This window comes from Panthera uncia (genome assembly GCF_023721935.1).
Source record: "Panthera uncia isolate 11264 chromosome B3 unlocalized genomic scaffold, Puncia_PCG_1.0 HiC_scaffold_1, whole genome shotgun sequence".
In the NCBI taxonomy this organism is placed as follows: Eukaryota; Metazoa; Chordata; class Mammalia; order Carnivora; family Felidae; genus Panthera; species Panthera uncia.
The window spans coordinates 112,905,006-112,920,830 of NW_026057582.1; the positions used below are offsets into that span (position 1 = coordinate 112,905,006).

At 58.5% G+C, this 15,825-nt stretch overlaps 1 long non-coding RNA gene across 1 annotated transcript; it reads left to right on the forward strand.

Annotated features, from left to right (window-relative positions):
- Positions 1–513: 513 nt before the first annotated feature.
- Positions 514–15,558, forward strand: LOC125910151 (uncharacterized). The gene is made up of 3 exons (XR_007453869.1): positions 514–675; positions 7,680–8,225; positions 14,996–15,558. It is a non-coding gene; the product is annotated as an uncharacterized LOC125910151 (long non-coding RNA).
- The last annotated feature ends 267 nt before the right edge of the window (positions 15,559–15,825 follow it).

The window sequence follows — 15,825 nt, forward strand, 5'->3', positions numbered from 1 at the left end:
CCTATAGCTAGTGAGAAGAGCTTAGGGGTTCTAATTCGGTAGCTACGGAGTCCAGAGTCTGCCCTCCCAGCAAGTACTAAGCATTCTATACACGCTTATTTCCACTCCACCCACACCCCTATGAGGCAGTAACTTCGTTCATTTTACAGATGCAAAAACTGAAAAGCAGAAATGTGCTGGAGGTCACATATGTAGTGAATGGCAGGGCTGTGAATGGACTCCAATCAGCTGCCCTTCAGTGAGGGGCAGGGGCGACCCAGCCCGGTGACAGAAGGAAGCAGAAGTTGGAGGGGGTGTCTGGTCGTCCCAAGTCTTCGTCCCGCCCATGTCCCCCTTGCTGTGCAGTCGGGAGTCACCTGACAGTCCTGAGAGGATCCAAGATTCTCCTGGACCAGCCTTCCCGGCTCCGCGCCACGCCGCAACCTCCCCCCACCTCATTGGCCAGGACTGGCCACGTGCCCTCCGTATAGCCAATGGGGGGAGGGGGCGGGGCGCGGGAGGGAAGCCCGGACGCCTACTGCACCTTCTCCTGGGAGTCTCCGCCCTGAAAACGGGAGTTGGTGGCTTGCGGCTTCTGAGAGATCGGAATCACCACTGGAGGGAAAGGAAGAAGGAACCGACCAGAAAAGCAGGACCGGGACGAGTGGGGACCTTGCTGCGCTTGGAGACAGAGAGGTACCGTCTCTCTGGAGGGGGCGGGGGGGGAACGCCATCTGTGCCAGGAAGCAAACAGGAGCCGGCCTGAGGGAGTGAGCGGCTGGAGGGTGGGTGCCCGGCCTGAAGGGAGGGCCCTCCGGGGAGGGCAGCGCCCTGGTTTGGAGCGCACTGGGGATGCGCCCTGGCAGGGGTCCCAAACCACTCATCTCATGTGAGCAGAAAGGAGAAGAATTTATTTTCGGAGTCTGGGGGAGCCCAAGGACAGCGGGGCGTGGGACTGGCCTTGGCAAGTGCTGCCCTTGGAAGGTACTCCTTTCCTTCTGAAGACCAGCTCACCATGCTGCCCAGGCCACAGAGCAACGTGAGATGACCATCCTAAAGGTCAAGTTTATGTCTTCTCCATACAAGAGACCTCCTGGGATGAGCTAAAGTATCTCCATCCCAATTCCACGTCCTGGGACCTGTCGGCTCCATTTGCCCTCGCTGAAATCCAGCTTTTGACACCATGAAAAACAGGGAAGTTAACAGTTCCCAAGTTTTCTGTGTCCAGTCTTCAGCCCCGAGAGACTACGATTTTGTCTCAAGTCCAGTGATCAGGACAGGGCCACTGGCTCTGTTGGGCTCAGGACCCAGTGCTGGACCCATCAGCTGGGAACTCTGCAGCTCCCACAGCAGCTGTGTGAATGGCAGGGAGGGCAGAGAACATTTTGCAGGAGACGATGCTGGAGAAACAATCTGAGAGCTGTTCTGTCCTTCCATCCTGCCAGGGTCCTCCTCTGCCAAACTCTGCTTAAGTCAGTAGATGGAGGGAATGTTCAGTGACAGAGTTGAGGGAGGTTCTGGAAGCATGTGGCCCAGCTGACGGAGCTCTGTAGGGGAAGGAAGTACACAGCAGGGTGGGGAGGGAAGTTCAGAAGGAGAAAAATGGCCAGATAACCTCAAGGGGGACAACTCTAAGCCAGCCTTGCCTGTGGCCATCAAAGATGGCCATTGTATCAAGCTCAGAAACGAGAAACTACCTTTCTGGAACAGGTTAAGGGACCAGGGGGCTTAGCTGCCGTTTTGCTGTGTGACTTTGGGCACATTACTGCCTTGTCTGGGCAAGTTCCCTGTGAAATAGGGACTATAGAGTGATGTGAGGCACAAATGTATCAGAACTCACTTTGAAAAGTCTAAAGCCTTGGGGCGCCTGGGTGGCGCAGTCGGTTAAGCGTCCGACTTCAGCCAGGTCACGATCTCGCGGTCCATGAGTTCGAGCCCCGCGTCAGGCTCTGGGCTGATGGCTCGGAGCCTGGAGCCTGTTTCCGATTCTGTGTCTCCCTCTCTCTCTGCCCCTCCCCCGTTCATGCTCTGTCTCTCTCTGTCCCAAAAAAATAAAAAAAAAAAAAAAAAAAAAAGAAAAGTCTAAAGCCCAATACCCAAGGCCTTCACCAGTAAGACAGAAGGTTTGTGGTCATCATTGTGCTGGGACAGGGCAGTGAATGGACCAACCAAGCCCCACAAGGACCTCAGCGCCCCACTGGCCACTCTCTGCCCAGATCTACTTCTAGCCACAGGGTCCCTCTGGGAAAGGGCAGGTGGCCTCGTCCACTAAGAGTCAAGAACCTTGTACTAACATGGGCATTTCAGGCCCTATTTCAGGCAGGGGACAGGGAGGCTTCTGACTGCAGCCACCTATGACAGGTCCCCTGCCTCAGGCCTGACAGAAACCCTAGCGGGGGGGGGGGGTGCCTCCACTCTCCCCAGGGAGTCCTTGCCCACCCTTGGTTCTTGAAGCCTGACAGTCTGCTGTCAGCTCACTGGGGGCAAAGGGCTGACCTCGGTCTCTTGTGCAGCAGAGTGAGGCTATAAACCTGGACCCTGGTGGCTCTGGGCCTCAGTGGGCACAACACCTTTCTCCTCCAGCTAGGGCACTGCCCCAAGTGCCACCGTTTCTCAGATGCTCCTCTCCTCCATGGTTCTTGGGCTATGGCTGACACCTGGGGACAAATGAAGCAGAAGCTGACCCCACAGAGGGCAGAGAGGCAGGGCAGGTAACCAGGTATGGAGTAGTTCCGGTTCTAGCCAGGGAAAGGGAGGCCAGCTGAGGAATCCATTCAGAATCGCCAGAAACGCTGGAAGGACGTTGTGGGCCTCTGTCTCCCCCCACTCTGGCTGGCAGATGGGGAAACAAAGGCAGAGAGAGAAACAGGGTCTGGGTCACACAGGGAGGCAGGGGTTACTCTGCCTGTTCCTCTAGGGAGTCCCCAGGTGTCACCTTCAGGGGTTGAGAGATGGCTGGAGGCTCCCGCCCTCCCAGTGCTAGAGCCCTCGATGCTCAGAGCTACACCAGCTCCTCTCCCTGGGGACACAGTTCTCAGCCTGAGAGTCGGAACTCTTGGAGTCTCCCAGGTCCTACTGGCAGATGTGACCCCATTCTCTAAGGGTCCCCAGAGAGAAGCTCAGGCAAAAGATAGAAGTCCGCACCCCATCAAGCTCCTCCACACAGGGTCATAAAGATGAGGACCCGCGTCAAGGTGAAATGGTATTCAAGCCTAAAGCAGGAGCTGTTCCAGGCCGTGGAACGTGCTATATTGTCCATCACTGGCAGCCCACTTTGTCTCCTGAATATATTAAGTGCAAATAATGCCTCATTGATAGAATACCGGACAAATAGACTTTGTGACTAAAGCCCTATAGGCAGGTGGTCTTGGGCCCACCTCCATGGTTTTATGACTTTAGTACTTACTCACTCTAACTGGACCCCAGGTATAGGGAAACTCAGGGCCACCAGCCAGGCACACTGTCTCGTGTAATCCTCACATCATCCTTTGAGATAGGTACGATAGGCAGTATCCCCCTTTTACAGAAGAGCAAACTGAGGCCCAGAGAAGGCAGACTTGCTCACGCTCGCTGAGCTGGTCAGTGGTGGAGGTGACTTGAGCATAAGAAGGCCACTCTCCTTCCATCCATGACCCCAGGCCCAGGAACCCAGAGGTCCTAATCCCTGTGCCTCCAGAGCCCACCCAGCCATGCCCCCTCCTGCTTCTTCCCCGTGTTCCGTTCTTCTGAGAGAATAAGGCAGACCAGGAGATACATCAAGTTCCAGGCCTGGCAGTGTCCCCCCCTGGGATTCTCTTAGCATGTCCCTAAATGCCCTCTCCCATCTACCCCCAAATCCTCACGGGAAGGGGAAGAGCTGTGAGGGTCTCTGTGAAGGAAGGTGGTTCCTCCCCACAGAGCCCCTCAGATCCGGGTGCCCCTCACTCCATGGTCCTCACTTTTCCACCAGCTCCTGCTCAGAGCCTTCAGCTGCTTCCAGCCTCAGCTTCTCAGCAAGCCTCTCTGCCACCTTGGGGAGGAAGGCAGAAAGACAGTGAGCACATTGTAGGGCCTGGGCTCTCCTGGTGGCAGTGCGAGGTTGGGAGGGATTTGACTGAGTCCGGGGAGGGCAGGTCAGTGGCACTGGGGACTGGGCACAGGGAACCGTGCCCCCCCCTGAGGCATGCAGGCCTGGCAGAGGCACAGAGGCGGAGGGATGCTGAGCACCTGGTTCTGGGCACCTCTGGGGCTGGCTGGTGAGCCTCCAGCTCCGGGTCCCGGATTTTCTGGAGCCCAGCTCGCATCTGGGCCAGCTCCAAGCCTGCCTCCTTCAGGGAAGTCTGGGAATAGGGGGAGAGTCTGAGAGGGAGTCAGTCACTGGCTCCTACCCTGATCTGGTGCTTCAGGACATCGCCCACCCTGGTTCTCGCGGGGGCCTGCCTGGGACTCTGCCTTGACCCAAACAAGGGGCATAATAGCTGTCGGGCAGGGAGAGGCAGGTAGAACAGCACTTGGAGGAGGGAGCAGGACAGCCTCTTCCTCTCCACACCATACAGGTGACTACAAATTCCCCTGAATACAAAAATATGAATGGGTGATACTCCCTCAGTGCTCCCTATGGGGCTACGCTGCTCAGCCCAAGGGCTCCCCGAGGGCAGGCCAGGTCTCCGAACCCTCTCCATCTCCAGATCATCCCCTGTCTCCCTGCATGGGGTCCCTGTGCACTTAGCCCTCGTGCACTTGCTTTGCATTGATTGGTGAGCCTGTCCTGTGTGCCTGGGCTCCTCCCAGGGCCACCCTGCAATAGTACAAGGTCAGGGCCGCCTGGGGCTCCAGCCTAGAGTGGGTCTAGGCTCTGCTCTTGGCCCTCAGTGAAAACACCCTGATCCTGACTCACGGGCTCCAACAAGTTAGGCACCTCCCCTCCCCACCTTCACCTCCCTGGGGGCCCTTGGTCTCAGCTCCTCCCACCCCTGGTCACAAGGGCCCAGTGTGGGATCAGAGCCTTGTCCTCTGCTTGGGAGGCCCCGTCTCTAGCCCTGCCCCCACCTTGATCTGAGGGAGGGCAGCCAGCACCCCAAGCTAGCTCTCACCTCCTGTGGGGGCTGGAGCAGCTCCCACCCTGCCTGCCCGTGAGCTCTCCCCTCCACCTCTGGTGGGGCCCACGCTCGACACTCCTCTGGCTCCTCTGTGGTCCTTGGCTCTGGCAGCTCCTGGGGCCTGGTGGGGACAGCAAGACCTGTACCTTCATCCCCACCCCCGTTCTAACATCATTAGCCCAACCAAGGCGAATGGGCCACTCGGCTGGGGCATCGGCCTAGTTCTTAAAAGCTGGAGAGAGTGTGACCCAGGGACAGTAACCCAGTGGGTACACCGAACAGGGTCATAGGACCAATGAGGATCAGAACCCCTGAGTACTGCCAACACCACTCCCAGTGTACAGATGGAGATCTGAGCCAAAACAGCAAGGGCCACCAGGCCACCATTCCCAGCTGCCTGAGAGGCCCAGGGAAGATTCCACAGTGGCCTTCCCCACAGGCTGTGTCTGGAGGCCGAGGGAGTGGGCTTGACTGGTGCCCACTCAGTAGGTGGCAGTCTGGTCCCTAGACTTCCACAGGGTGGGGAGCCCACCCTCCACGTGCAGACTTTGAGAGCTTGCCTGGGGACCCTGCTGGGGGAAGAGGGTGGGCGGCTAGGACTCTGGGACTGCTGGCCTCCCTTCTAGGCTGGCTGAACTGTCCAGGTTCTCGTCCTTGTTCTGGGGTGTGGGCAGGCCCAGGCCTCACTGACCCGAGGGCACCTGGCCCTGCGGGTTCCGGTGTCAGCTGCGCCCAAAGTCCTAGAGCTCCCCGGCATCCAGCTCAGCCAGGAGTGCAAGGCTCTTGTCCATTTGTGGACAGATGGGCTGCCCAGGGCCCCACAGCCCCGCCCCTGAGCCCCTGGGTACGACAGGGGCCAGGGCAGGGAGTTTGGGACTCTTTGGGACAGGGAAGCTGAGACCTCTTGAAGGGAAGTGGCTGGTAACTGGCAGAGCCTGGGCCTCCCACTCTTTTGCACCAGGTCCCTGATCTCGGGTTTGGGAAAGACTCTAGGGTCGTCAGGAAGGGCTCCTTGGGGGCCCCAATCCCAGGTGGGCCCCATATCATCCCAGCCTCGGGCAGCCTCCAGCTCCTCGCCACCTGGCAGCAACCTGGCTGTTTTCCTTCTCCAGAGTCTGCATCTTGCTCTGTTGCTGGCCAGACAGAGGGCAGCCCTCACCCCATCTTCTCATGCCCACAAACACTCACACGCGCTTGTGTGTGATCTCCATCCTGGCCCCTCGCCTGCCTCTACCACCCAGATGCGGACAGGCTGCCTGGGGGCTCACTAAACAGTGCCCACCCCTCCTCACAGCGGCCGATCCTGTGGCCCCTCCAGCCTTTCTGCAGCCGTGTCAGGGCCTTGGGGCTAAATGAGGGGAAAGAGAAGACGGAACAGCTGGGTCCCCGAGATCCCAAGTCCTACCCAACCCACCCGACAGGAAGGTAGCAGGATGCAAATTGGGAGGTATAAGCTATGTTTGTGTTCTAACCCCTAGTACGTCAGAATGTGACCTTAGAGATAAGGTCTTTACAGAGGTAATTGGAGAGAGCTCTGATCTCATCTGGCTGGTGTTCTTACAAAAGGGAAATTTGGACACAAACACGTGCATAGGGAGAGCACCCTGTGCACGTGGAGGCAGAGGCTGGGGTGATGCGTCCGCAAGCCAAGGAACATCGGGGACTGCCAGCAGCCACCAGAAGCCCAGGGAGGGGCAGGAACAGAATCCCCCCCTCAGGGGGAACCACCCCTGCGGCACCTGGAGCTCAGACTTCCAGCCTCCAGAGCCGTGAGACAGGAAGTATCTGCTGCCGAAGCCCCCTGGTTTGCCCCCTGGTTTGCGGTACTTTGTTCTGGCAGCCCTGGCAGACTGCCAGAGGGCGAGTGACACGGAGCCCCAGTTGGAAAAGGCGATTTTCGCCGCAAAGCGGCCAGGCCAGCAAGCGGCGTGAAGTGTGTAGTAACAGGAGCGAACATTTCCTGGCTGCATGCCGACACTGCTCTGAGCCTTCTACATGCGTGTCCAGTTTACCCCTCTTAGCGGATGGGGGAGAACCATAACTGTTTTGGTTTTGGGGTTTCTTCCTTACAGATGAGGCCCAGAGAGGTAGAGTAACTTGCCCGAGGTCACGTAGCAAGTACACTGCGGAGGCAGGATTGGAGCCCAGTACTCGGGCTCTGGGGCCCACGGTCTTAACCACTGATCTGGGGACAGTGCAGAGCACAGAATCCTGGGCTGGCGCAGAGGAAGAGAGACTGAGACAGAGACCGGGAGAGGGTCAGGGTGGAAGGAGCTTGAGGTTGGGGATGAGACTGTAGGTGGAGAGCACCGGAGGCCCCGGGAGCCCCTCGCACCCTCCTGCCAGCCAGATGTTGCCCAGTTTCCCTGAGAGCCCCAGGCCCTGCTCCCCAGAGGACCCCTGCCCATGGCCCAGGGTGGAATTCTAGATCACCCTCCCTGGACAGGCGCAGGGCCTGGGGCACCACTTGCTCACAGAAGGTGAGTCCAGGCCGGGCCTCCCTGGGGACTGGGGAGAGAGAAATGGCCTGGGCAGTCCCCGAGAAGCAAAGGACTGGAAGGCCCTCTGGTTGGGGCCCAAACTGACACTGGTTTACGGGTCATTTGCATGTTGCTTTCACAGGGCTCGCTCCGCACCACTTCCTTCCCGGCACCTGAATCTGCCCAGAGGTCCCAGCCCTCAGTCACCACGCTTTCTCGCCGGAGTTGTCCGCCCGCAGGCCCCCGTCCGGACTGGGGTGCACACCCCATAAAGAGTAGTGTCTCTCCAGGCCCTGAGGAGACAACCTCCAACCCACAGGGGTCTGGGTTGATAAACAGACAAAAACTGAGATTTCTTTCTGTACAAATGCGCAGTTGCAGACGATCACTGCAAATCTGCTTCCTTGAGGAGCTAACAGCCCTCTTGGAGCAAAGCTCTGGACCCCAGTTTGAGACACCGATTTAGACCAACGCCACCTTTCGTGAGGCCTAAGGCCAGCTAAGCACTGCTGCTGAGACCCGCTCTCACGCTCCTTCATCTCACGCAGACGAGCCCCACTGCGGCAGAGCAGGACCCCCCTCCTGGGTCCCTGCAGCTCCACATCCCTGGGCCTCCAGGGTGCCTCCTTGCTGACTCTCTGTGTCTGTGTCCGTGTGCGCACATCTGGGAACATGTGCGTGTCTCTGGGTGAGTGTCTCGCGTGTATCCTGGTGGGGGGGAGGGAGTGTCCACCAGTCCGTCTGCTTGTGCATGTACACGTTTGCCCTAGACACTAAGGGAGGGCACTGGCTGGGAGAAGGCCGTCACCAAACTGCACTCGAAGTCTGGTGGACACGGCCCGGGACACCCAAGCCCTTGCCCTGGCCCCCGTCCCACCATTCACCCCCTTGCCCTCTCTACTCCTCATCTGGGTCAGGGACTGTTCTCACTCTGCCACCTCCACATCTGTCCTCTCTGGGCCTCTGCATGCACCCCTCTCTCTTGCTGAAGTGCCCTTCATTCTTTCACTGAGGATGCCCAGTTCATCCTTCAGGGATGGTTCAGAGGCTCAGAAACCCCTTCAATCGGGAGGATTTACCTATCCGCTGCCCCCCTCCCCAACTCCTACAGTGCCTTTCCCCTCATCAGGCATATATTTTTTTTAACGTTTTTTTAATGTTTATTTTTGAGAGAGAAAGACAGAGTGTGAGCAGGGGAGGGGCAGAGAGAGAGAGGGAAACAGAATCTGAAGCAGGTTCCAGGCTCCACGCTGTCAGCACAGAGCCCATTGCGGGGCTCGAACTCACAAACCATGAGATCACAACCTGAGCCGAAGTCGGATGCTCAACCGACTGAGCCACCCAGGTGCCCCTAAAAAAATTTTTTTAATGTTTATTTTTGAGAGAGAGAGAGAGAGAGAGAGAGAGACAGAGCGTGAGTGGGGGAGGGTCAAAGAGAGAGGGAGACACAGAATCTTAAGCAGCCTCCAGGCTCTGAGCTGTCAACACAGAGCCCGACACAGGGCTCAAGCTCACGGACTGCGAGATCATGACCTAAGCCAAAGTTGGACGCTTAACCAATTGAGCCACCCAGGCGCCCCAGACATATATTTTTAAATGTTGATGTATTTATTTTTGAGAGAGGAAGAGAGAGAGCAAGCAGGGGAGGGGCAGAGAGAGAGAGAGAATCCCAAGCAGGCTCCGTGCTGTCAGCATAGAGCCTGACTTGGGGCTTGAACCCACAAACCATGATCATGACCTGAGCTGAAACCAAGAATCAGATACTCAACCGACTGAGCCACCGAGGCGCCCGTCTCCTCATCAGACGTATTAAATTGTAATTGCCCACTTGATGACTGTGTGGCCCCAAACCATAAACTTTTGGGGACGAGGAGTGGTCTGATCTGACTTTGGTTCTCCTGCACACAGAAGAGGGCCAGACATGCAGTAGATGTTCAGGGAAGGTATGCTGGGTGAACGGGGGGGATGGAAAGAAGGATGGGTGGGTGGGTGGATGGAGCGTAATGAGGAAGAAGCAGGAGAAGGGAAGGAAGTGTAGGATAAAGCTAGTGGGCAGCCTAAGAGCAGAAAGACACTAAATGGCTCGCAGTAGGAAAGACTGGACAGTGGGGAAGAGAAGGAGGAGAGGGGGCACGTGGGGAGGGAGAGGAAGGTGGGCAGAGAGCACCCACCTGGGGAGACCAGGCCTCGGTCTCTGTCTGGGGTCTCTGCAGTTCTTTCAATTTCAGGGCAACTACCACCTGGTGCCAGCGTGCCTTCCAGCACTCAGCCACCTTCTCTTGAAGCCTGGGATGTGATTCTTCCTTTTCTAGCTCTTTCCTTAGGGGCACTGGCACCTCCTGGACCTAGAGTGTGCTAGTAGAAATGGACACAGTATGGGCCCCAGATGGCCCCCAACCCATTTTCAATGGTTTCTTTCCAAGTTGCATGGACGTCCTCACGGTGTCTTACTGGCTGGGATGGGGACTGGGGCAGAGACGCCTCCTCTGTGGCCCCTACACACACAGAGCCCTCTGTCCTGGGCACTTCCACTCCCAAGCATCCTGACTTGAGCTCAGCAGCTAAGGTCATCTTGCCTCCCCCCAGCCTGGCCCTGGGCCAGCAGGAAAGGTTTGGCCATACGTGGCAGAGACAGGACTTGTGGAAGCTGAAAGATTTCCCCCGTGCTTCCCTAAAAGGGCCAGAATGGGACACCCAGGAGTGTTAATACCCAGGGAAGGGAATCTGTGAATTTGGCCACATGATTCAGGATTTGGGGACAGAGGCTGGCCCACCTCCTGCCCACAGGGCCATCTCACCCAGTGTGAGACGATCTGAGGGTGGGCCTGAGTGGCTACTTGCCAGGCCTCCGGGGGGGCACCCCCAGTGCTGCTCGCCACACCACCCTCTCCGCACGTAGCCCTGGTGCTCTGCCCCCGGGGCCTGCACGGGGCCCTCTGACACCGTATGTGCTCTCCTAGAGGCTGTGGAGACCAGCCTCTAGGCTGCTCTAAGCAGACCACTGGTCACCGGGGGTTCTGCCCAGCCCTTCTGAGAGTCTCCTGTTCACTTGTGAAGACCCCCCCTTCCCCCCACTCATGGCTTGGCCTCCACCAGGACTGTGGGGCTCACCTGGCTGGGATCAGTCTGCTCAGGCTAGCCACCAGGCCTTTACCCTCTCCCAGAGCCCTTTTTTCCCTCATCCTCTGGGACTCAACTCTTCCAAGAGGCCTCCTCTGACCTCACCAGCCCCCAAGGGACTTCTCCAAACCCCAAGCTTTCAATCTGGACCAGACGGGTTAAGGCAGGCTGCGTACCACCAAAGGGCGCTTTCTGGGGCCACAGTGGGAACGGTGCACGCTGGAGTTGCGTTGTGTGGAGGCCCTGCTCCAATCTGTCCCTCCTGGGCATTCCCTTTTCCATGGTGTCCCTAGGCCCCTCACCCAACTTTGGAATCCCCAAGGTCAGGGCCTAGAATCCCCTGTTTCTCTGCCCCCCTGGTATAGGTGGGCACAGGCTGGCTCAGCTGGTGCCCTGGATTCCCTGGGGGGGGGGGGGGGGTGGGGCATGATCCTGCCAGCTGTCTTGGGCCACCTGACCCAAGGATCAAGAGCTGCTCCTGCAGGAAGGCTATATCCTGAGCCTGGGCAGGGGTCTCAGCTGCCCCCATCAAGACGTCATCCGGGCCCTAAAGTGCCCGGGCCCTGTCCCCATCGCAGCTCAGCTCCTGGCCCTGCAGGCCTGACACCAGCATCTCCTGCAGGTACATTCGGTCCAGGATCCTGAGGTCTCCTCACAGCCTCCAGACCACATTGTCTGGAGCCTGAACAAGTTCTTCCCTACCTTCTAGGCTTTGTTTTCCCATCTGGACCCGGAGGGGAGTAGGCCGGGTGATGGCAGCGTCTTCCCAAATGTTGACGGGGAGGGAACTGAACAATCTTCGCACTGCCCTCCTCTGCCAGCTGCTGCTCTAAGAATGAAGACCAAAGAATGAAGTAGAAGGCAGGGCCGGTGTTCAGCGCCCTGCCAGGCACCCACTTAGAGAAGGGCTCTGGCCCACGGGGCCCCTGGCTCCTCTGGTCCAAACACAGCTGGGCTTTTTCCATTTCCGTCTGCAGTAGCACGATCTTGCCCATCCTCTGCCACCATGCCCTTCACCCATAACTGGGCACCCTGACCTGTCTTGTGTGTCCCAGTCTGGCCTCCACTCCTGTCTCTGGGATCCCTGCAGCTGGTGCCTCTCCTGTGCCAGGTGGGCCAGGGAGCTTTCCACCTGTTGCCAGGAGGGCTGAAGGCAGCACAGAGCCCCTGCAGAGAGCCATCCCTGTCCCCAGGCACGGCAGTGTCTGTGGATTTTGATAAAGCAGGCAGACTCCACAAGGCCCTGCCTGCTCCACCGCTGCGATAAGCCCCACCAAGGGCCTGGCTGCTAGCCCAGCACAGACCCGAGTCCTGGCTTGTACGCCTGGGACTGTGCCCCACAGCTCTGAGGGGCTGCTGTAACCACTATAGGCTCCAGACACGTAACCCTCCACCTCCAGCTGGACCTGAGACAGCACTCCTCCACACTAGCTGCTGATGGCTTTGGAGCTCCAGCAAAAGGAGTAGGGATGCTGTCATGGAATGCTAGAGAGCTGGGAGGCAGGAGCAGACAGGTGGGTCCCCAGGGTCACCCCCAGCATGGTAGGGAGCAGGAGCTCTAGGAGGGTCAGCTGTGGGCTGAGACCCCCCGTGACTAAAAGCTTAGGAGCCTAGGCCATCACAGTGTGGTGCTGCCCACATGGGGCAGGGGTTCCGGGGGCCTCCCCTAGAATCTTCAACTTGCATGAACCTTCACCTTCCTCACTCCCTGGGGATTGCAGCTTTCGCCAGGGGCAACTGGGCCTTGGAAACTTTTCTATCCACTGAGCTGAAACCAGCTTCCTCCCTCCCTCTGACTCTCTGGCCGGGGGGTGGGTGGGTGTCACAGGGACCCTGGCCCTTCCTTTGCCTCCAATCCAGTGCCCCCAGCCACACCAGATAATGCACTGCACACCTCCAGGGGCGCCATCACAGAAATGACACTATTCACAGAAGCTCTGTTGGGGACTCGATTCCTGTTTTGTTTGGATGCCCCAGACCTTGACAAGCCTTCCTGAGAACATGACCCCAGATGTGGGCAACCAGCCCGGAGCATTCTAGAGCTCTCGGCCTGGGAAGAGGATTTTCTAGCTCAGGGGTGCTCCCTGGGCCTGCAGATAAGCAAGGAAGACCAGGGAGAGAAGGACGGGAACCTCACTATGTGCCCCAGAGTGAGGAGCTCACACAGGGCCCTGCAGAGTCCCAGCTTGCATCCCTGCATCTGCGGCGCCTGTACTCGCTCAATAGGGCCTCCAGCGCCGTCCACAGGTGGTCAGCCAACGCTGCCAGCTGCGCTCTGCCAGCCATACCCGCAGGTCCTTCTCTGACGGCCTCCAGTCCTGCTCCAGGGCTCTGTCTGAGCACCTGCCAGGAAAGAGGAGCCCAGCCTCGGCTTGGGCCTCAAGGGCTGCTGTGCCCACCTTCCCCACACTCACTTGCACCCTTCAGTGGGGCTTGGTGAGCAGGCACAGTCCAGTGGCCAGAAGTTCCGGGAGTGCCAGGGAGAGCAGAAGGGGCCAGGCATCAGGTCCACGGGGCTCTGCCTCAGTGTGGGTCCTGAGAGCAGGACAGATGGGAAGCCCTGGAGTTGGGGCAGTCCTGCCTTCCCAGAGCATCAGCTTCTGAGACCCCTCTTCAGACATGGAAACTGAGGCCCCGGGGCTGAACATGCACCTAAACCTGTCAACCCCCACCACTTGGCCTCGATTTTTCCCTGATGATTCAGACTACAAATAAACACCAGCCTCAGCCCCCCTGAAGTTTTCGGTTCCAACAGCTTCTATGAGCTGTGATGCTGACCATGGCCTGGCCACTTGCTAAACAACCAAGCTCATCTGGCGCTCTCCATCTTAGACAGGGGGAGCTGAAGCTCAGAAGGGCTCACCCGTTGCCCCAAGGTCATGAAGGGAGTCCACTGTGAACTGGGCCCACACTCCCCCACCCCTGCTGCTCCCCTTCCCAGTGTGGGAGTCTGGAAATGGCAGGGGACAGGGGAACATCTGGGGGACATGGTAGTTTAGCTCTAATGTGGGGGTCAGAGCCCTTAAGCCAAGTTACTGCTTCACTGCCCTCTTTGGCTTCTATAGCCTCAGCTGTAAGGTAGGGGCCCTGAGCCCTAGGCCCCACCAGTTTGGTTAAGGGGCCTCATGGGGTCGATAGGGGCTGCACACTCCACTTGTCCTTATGCCCACCCACTTCACCTCCAGGGTTTGGGCTTCAGAATCCTAGCACTGTCTCTCTACCCACACCCTTGGGCACCAGGCACCCTGCCCCAGCTCTGTGCAGGCACAGGGAGAAGGTGCTCACTGAGGACAGCGTCACTGGGCTGAGCTCCCCCACCCCCTAAGTGACTTGCTCACTCCTCACATTCCCAGACCCGCCCCCTGTTCAGGATGGCACTACCACCCACCAGCCCTCTCCCCTCAGACACCTTGCCGATCTCCTCTCCCGTCTCCAGACCCACATTCTTGTAGCCCCTCCGGAGCTGTCTCTCCACATTTCCTCTCCAAAGTGGACCATGAAGACTGGCCACCGCCCCGCTCTCCCAGGCCCTGGGGAGCACCCACAACTCCCCTCCGGCTGGGTGCTCTGTCTTCCCACTAAAAACAGGCGCTCCCCACAGTAGCCCCCAGCGCCCCCTGAGAACCCGAACTCTGCCTGGCTTGGTTGTGGAAGGGCTCATGGTCTGCCGGAGTAGGGAGTGGCACAGACCAGATGTTGAACTTGCAGAGCCTGTTCAGAAGAAGGCACGGCCCTCAGTGCTGTGGGAGCGCAGGGAAGGGGAGCCTGACTCCCCCTTGGAGCACCCAGGAAGGCTTTCCAGACAGGTGACCCTACAGCCGAGGCTCAAAGATGAATTAACAGCCCCAGAGAAGACAAAGATGGATGTGGTAGTCAGGGTGGGCAGGACAAGGAGGGGATCAGAGGAGCTGGGGCCTGGAGGGGGCAGCATGCTGAGCTAGGAGCCCAGCAGGGCAAAAGGGACATCAAGAGGGGCAAAAGTTGCTGGGGGTGTCAGGTGGCTGGCAGCACGGCACAGGGCAGGGGCATTTCCCTGGGGCCTTTGAACCAGGCTGCAGTTCTCAGCCCACACGGAAAAAGACTTGGTGCGCACAAGGGTAGAGGCCTGGGGAAAGAGGCTGGTCCTTGAAGGTCAGAGGATGTGGAACAAGGTTCCTGGAAAGGCATGGAGCAAGGCTCCTGGAGACGACCCACTCGCTTGAGCTCCCCAGGCGAGTTCCCAAAATCTCAGCCTTGGAGGGATGAGGTGAGAGGGTTGGGGGTGGGAGAGTTACCTTTACTTCACCTCAGGTCAGATCTTTTTCCAAGTGCCTGATACTCTGCCTCTTTTTCTTCTAGGTGTGATTTCTTTCAGGAACAAAAAGACAAGCTCTAATGAAAAAAATGAAGCTCTGATGGTAGAATCTGAGGCACGGACAGCTACTGAACTGCAGACTTTGGAGAAGGGGCTGGGAGATGGCTCCTGTTCCATTTCAGAAAATGAGATTGGCTTCCTTCTGGGAGGCAGGGCTCCTGGGTTCCTAATATGGAAAGGGATGGTGGGAAGATGGGCCGGCTTAACCCTTAAGAACCTGGCTCCCAGGGCAGGGCTGGAGACGGGAGTTCCCCTCTCAGCTCCTCCACCCTCAGCTGCCCACGCGGTCCTGGCTTCCAGAAGCCTTGGAAACCGCGGGCGACGCGACGCGGTGCGGGGAGGAGACACAGAGTCCATTCACCTCGTGTGAGTGGATGAAACCCCAGACGAAACCAGGCTGGTGTGACCGCGGCCTGTGGCCAAGCACGGGGGCCGGGCAAGAATGGCAACTCATTGCCTCCAGCCCTGAGGCAGGATTCTAAGGGATCGAGGACAGCAGGGCTCTCGGTGACCCACAGCACAGTCGAAGCACCTCCTGAATTTCTGTATTGGGGGGGCGGGTGCCTTTGGTTGGAAGGGGACCGGGAGCCGTTTTGAGGCTGCGTTTGCGTAGCAAGCCTCCCGTTTTCCCCTAGCTTCGGTTGTTTACTTCGGATGGGGGGGGGGAGAGCATCTAACATAGAATTGGGGGGATTAAGCAGCCCCTCGAGCCACGCCGTCAGTTTAAGGGAACGCCAGTGACCGAAGGCGAGGTGAAGCACCGCGCCTCTGGGAGGGGTGGCTCCGCAAGCACGGCGCCTGCGGGGGCGGGGGC